Raw genomic sequence first — 6,000 nt, 5'->3', positions numbered from 1 at the left:
CTCCACAACATTACCACGGCACTAAAATTTTATTTGAGCAGCCCACTCGCTCAGGTTGATCAAGAGGAGAAAGAGGGGGAAAGAGAAAAGCGAGATGGAAAGCCTCAAAGTGGCTGTGTTGTGTATGCACTTGTTATATTTTTGTGAACAATAAACCCACTTCCTCCATGTATACCTGTCACCCCTGAGCACAATCAATGAAACGCCCCCGTTTGCTTCATGTCAGGAGCAGACTGCATTACCACGGATGTAAAAATTCATCTGGGGAAGAGGCCACTTGTTGCTGGAGATGACAACAGCCGGCTGGGGAAGAGAGAGAGAGAGAGAGAGAGAGAGAGAGAGAGAGAGAGAGAGAGAGAGAGAGAGAGAGAGAGAGAGAGCGGAGGGAGCAGGGAGGAGAGGTGGAATAATTTCATCCAAGTAAGATGGATGTTTTAATGCATCTGCTTCATGTAAAGTCCTCCACAACATGCCACATAAACATATCAGTCTTTATAGACGCGGGGATGGAATTGGAGGAGAAAGGTGGTGAAGAGTTGTCAGTTGTTCATGGAGCCGGTGTGAGCAGAGGAGATATTGGGAATAATTCCTCTACATGTTTTTCTTGCGTGAGCCTTTCACCATTTTTATTTTAAAAAAGTCAAATGGATCTTATCTGGTGGATAGATTCGCTCTGGGTGGATGAAACCAAAGAGCTATTAAGGTTTTTCCTAGAACCACATTAATTAAAAATAACACCAAACACAGACAAATCATATTTATAACAACCATGAACCCATAAACTATCTTAGTTCCCTTTCATCAGTTCAGTAAATCGTCTGAACTTTTTTACTCTCTTCCTCAGCCCCTGGTATCACCACATTCACTCAGTCCCATGATCCACAGAGGGTGTATACACGAGCTATTGTTGTCGGGGGAAGATGGTTCTAGTCGATGAAGGAGCTTTGTCATTGGACAATGCAGCCATACTTCCTGATGCTACACCTGTAGCAGCGTCAGTTTACAGCAGCCGCACCTGCACTGACCTCAATAATACTGAGTGGATAAAGGGTTTGAGGTTTTCCATCCATTGCATTCTGAAATAACATTCTCCTATTGCATAAGGCTTGTGTAAAAAAACAACTATAAAATAAAAGATATAGATTTTTCTTAGTGGTTTAGACCCACCTGAGTCCATTCGGCCATAGCAGTGATAGATCTGTAAATGCTGCCATACAGGCTGTTATTCTCTGTTAACTACGAAAAGTTAATGGACAATAATTTGTATATAAGCCACATAATCGCCAGGAGGCGCAGCTTATTACCACTCATATTGATATATGTCGTGGTGGACGTATTATTATTACATGAGTAAAGTAAGAAGTTGGATTAGGTAGCATAAAGAGCGACAAAGTCCGTCCAGATGTGCTCGGCTTGCCATGTCTGCTCCGGGTCCTTTACAGATGATGTAACACAGTACGATTGGATGTGTATTTGTAAATGAATGTTACCTAGTCTTGCAGTACTGTGCTGTGATTGGCTATTGCTTGTTGCCTCGAAGTGTCTGTGCACTAGCAAGCTGGTTTGCTAATGAGCAAGCTGCTAACTGAGTTGTAATGAAAATTTAACAATTTAACAATTTAAGCTGTTCCAAAGGCCCATAATGAATTGGGTAAAGGGCTACCTTTGTCCACTCTGCACCTTTTGCATGGAATAAGTTACAGAATGACTGGAAACTAAGTGAGTTAATCATTGAGTGCTTTTAAATCTAAACTGAGTACTTGAGGACGATTCTATAACATGCAAGTGTTTTTTTTTGTTTGTAAATGTAATAATTTTTGCTTTTTTGTTTGACCTTGGTTTGTGTTTAAACTGTTTAATTTTGTAACTGTTTTGTATTTGCTGCTGCCAATCTTCGCCAGGTCTCTCTTGAAAAAGAGGTTCTTAATCTCAATGCGATTTTCCTGATGAAATAAAGTTTATAATAATAATAATAATAATAGTAATAATATAAACCCTCTGTAAAGACCTTAAGAATATAGATCGGAGTGAAACTGGATTTATTCATATATTCATTGTAAAATTCCAAACATTTTGCAAAACAATACAGAGGGATAGGGTACAAAACAACAACAACTAATAGATATCACCATGAAACTTCTCCAGATGATGCCTTACATCGAGACAATTATTTCCTGTATGACAAGTTTTCTGAAATGTTATGTTTAAATAAGCAAATTATGCATTATCTAATACTTATTTAGATAATTGAAATAGAAAAAAGAGAAATTTACAAACCCAAATAAACATGTGGTCAACTATGCATGTAAATGTGTACAGTATTTTGTAGGTTGCTTCCCATTAGTTTATGTTTTATGGAAGCAAAATAGTCCAAAATTTCAAAATTGACCAGAGCATGAAAAAACAATGTAAAGTCCCGCCTTAACTGTAACCGTGAAATGAAGAAAGTTGATTCAAAGTTCCTGTAGATGTTTTTGAATCTTTTGATCTGTTCAACTTAAAATCACAGACAACACAGGATTCAGTTCCTCATACTAAATGCCTTAAAGCTCAGAAATTTTATCCTTTGCTGATTTCACACTTGTTAAGCATGACACAAGCCCTTTTTGATTATCTACGAGTGAATGTACGGAATGAGGTGCTTATTCCGTGTTCTAGCTCTGGGCCTTGTTGTGGTGAGGCGCCTGATATTCTGGTGATGTTTAGTTTTACTAATCACAACTGCGCATCTTTAATCGTAGTCAGCCACAAGCTTCTGGGTCATACCAGAGGCCAAACAGCAAAGGAAGCGTTAGAGACAGCAACGAGAGGGGAAGGACGGAGTAAAAAGTGAGTCGGCCCTTTTGTGGCTTGAACTGATTGGATCAGAGTTGAGTTGACCTTTGACCTCCCAGCTGGGCCAGAAACAGGCGTCTGACACACACTTCCCTTTTTCTTCTCCCAACCACAGCGGAGATCACATGACTCTCTTCGGGGCTGGCCTTGCAGGCCGCGTGACGCTGCTGCAGATGTGGGGAGAAGGGGGGAAAGAAAAAAAATTATAAAAGGAAGAAAAGAAGTTTTTAGTGAAAGATTGGAAGGGGAACAAGGGCTAGGGGGTGACATGGAGAACAAGCAAACGCGTCAGCAGACAGTGCGGAGGGGAGAGGGGGCCACAAAGCTAGCTTTGTTTCACTTCTGGCTGCTGCATTAGCAGCTGCAATAAAAAAAAAGCTTAGAGAGATGGACGATGGCATGGAGGGGTGAATGGCCTGGCATCAAGTTTAAGAGATGTCTCTGTTTGTCACTTCACTACACTGTGTTTTAATGCGGCTTCATAGAATATGCATACACGCCATAACTCATAGATGGAGATGAAAACCTACATGGACGATTCAAGATAAAGGCACCACTGTGTGTGCAGTGATGTAACGCTCTTTTATGACTGATATGCATTACAATATGAGAGCAAAGATGAAAGAATTTAGTGCTTTGGCAAGAAGTCATATCCCAGGATGCTTTGCTCTCTTAGCTCACCCTTTTGTGGTCGTCTCAGTTATGCAGCTATGCTCACCTATGGGGTCATTGGGCCTCTATAAACTTCAAGAAGTGCATTGGTGTGTGTGTGTTTCTGTGTGTGTGTGTGTGTGCAGTGCACTTGCCTCTGGGGCAAACAAGCTCCAAAAAAAAAAATTCACATGACCACGTAAACTGCAGACACAGGCACCATCTTTTGGTTCGGTGGCACCTTGAAGTGTTTTCCATTTGCCAAAGAGGAGCTGGCCTCAAATTGGAACCAGAAACAGGTTTAGCGTCTGATTCTTAACCTATCACAGCTGTGTCACACACACAAATATCAGGGGTCCACACACACACACACACACACACACACACACACACACACACACACACACACACACAGTGCAGCAAGCTCTGAACAGGGTTAAGAGTGTGCAACTGTATTACACCACAGCAAATGAGAAGCATCACATCTAGAGAGTAAATCTCAAACATTTGTCCACGTTTATCAATAGTGCCACATGTGTCCGACATCATGATCGGCTTAAAAGCTTGTCAGAAACACACACACACACACACACACACACACACACACACACACAGGACAAGTATTGTCTTTTCTGCAGCTGCTGGATTTTGTAATGAATATTACAGATGTTTCCTGCGTAAACCTGTTTACTGCATAATGACGTACAGTGTGAGATTTCGGTAAACAACTTGCTCTAAACGAAGATGTTTCAATGACACGAGACACAACTTTGTCCCAACAGGTGGCACACGTATATATGATCCCACACTATGTGAAGGAATCCAGGAGTGAAAACCTCCTGACACCTCTGATAGTATCTCATTGAGGTGTGTTTACCCAACAGCGTGGAGAGTGTGGAGGAGAGAGAGGGTCTGGGCTGGCCGGGGGTTTCGCTGTAAACCGGCCTGTTTGGGAGCGTTCTAATGAGGAAGGAAGGGTCACATTTCAAGCTGCAGGCGATAGTTTGAGTGCAACAGAATTGTCCTTCATCAGGGCTGAAATAGATGGATGAGTGAGTGTATGGACAGCATCTCTTTAACGGTTCAGGATTATTAGACAGTGTGCCCCTGGGCAAAGACGTGCTGAAGGCCTCACCACCTCTTTATACACAGACTTTATAGTTCTTTAGCCCTTTTTTTAGTTGTTGTTTGGTGAAGTCGTTACATGTCTCTCTGTGGTCACTTCCTGTCTCTTTGTAGTTTTTTTCTGTCACTGTATATTTCGGTCTTATTGTAGTTATTTTTGTGTGTGGCTGTTTTGCTAATTGTCGTTGGTGTTTTCATGTCTTTTTGAGGCTTTTCTGTGTTTGTTTGTTATCACTTTGGTCATTTGTGGTTTTTCTTGGCAACGGCCTTTTGCCCCTTTTGTTACGTGTCTCTTTGTTTTTTTGTTTCTCTTTGTAGTTCCTTGCTGTCTGTTTGTAGTCATTTTATGTCTTTTTGTGTTTTTTTCTCTCTTTTTGTAGTTGCCTGTTGTCTCTTTGTAGTTGCTTGCTGTCTCTTTGTAGTCATTTTTTGTCTTTTTCTGTTTTTTCTCTCTTTTTGTAGTTGCTTGTTGTCTCTTTGTAGTTGCTTGCTGTCTCTTTGTAGTCACTTTATGTCTTTGTGTTTTTTCTCTCTTTTTGTAGTTGCCTGTTGTCTCTTTGTAGTTGTTTGTAGTCATTTTGTGTCTCTGTGGTTTTTATCTCTCTTTGTAGTTGCTTGTTGTCTGTTTGTAGTTGTTCTCTGTCTCTGTGCAGTTGGATGATGTCTCTTTCTTTCTAGTCATTTTGTGTCTGTATTTTTTGTCTCTTTTTGTAATTGCTTGTTGTCTCTTTGTGGTTGTTTTCTGTCTCTTCGTAGGTGGTTGGTGTCAATTTGTAGTCATTTCGTTTCCCTTTGTAATTGTTGTGCGCCACTATTAATGTTTCAATCTATTTTTAACTATTTTTGTCTGGGTTTTTTTTTTGTCTTTTTAGTCATTTTACGTCTCCTTGTAGTTGTTTTGTGCAACTCTGTTATTGTACTGTTATTGGTCTATTTGTAGTTTTTTTTTTTTTTTTTTAATCTATGGATGCTTTGCGCCTTTTGTCATCATTTTGGGGGCTCTGTGTGCCTCTTTGCAGCAGTTTTGCATCTCTGTGTCATTGTTTTGGTCTCCAAGTAATCTTTTTGTGTCTCTTTGTAATGGCTTAATGTTTCTTTGCTGCCATTTTGTGTTTGTTCCTGGTTGGTACGGTTCTCTTTGAGTGACATTTTGCAGGTGGAGGCCAGGGAGGCCCCTGACAGTTTGGGCCCCTTGGCATGTGCCCGGTGGGCTCTTTCCGTGATGCATCCATGTTTCTAGGGCTGGTGTGTTTTCATGAGCTTGCTGAAGAATTTTCCAGTTTAACAAAGCTATTCTGTGGGATATGAAGCAATATGGAGCTTTTTAAAAGTTATTTAAAGTGACAAGATGGGACCAAAAAAATCTGGATTTCTTCAAAAGACTGTGAC

Source organism: Centropristis striata, chromosome 21 (genome assembly GCF_030273125.1).
Source record: "Centropristis striata isolate RG_2023a ecotype Rhode Island chromosome 21, C.striata_1.0, whole genome shotgun sequence".
Classification (NCBI taxonomy): domain Eukaryota; kingdom Metazoa; phylum Chordata; class Actinopteri; order Perciformes; family Serranidae; genus Centropristis; species Centropristis striata.
Note: the sequence above shows the minus strand (reverse complement) of the source record.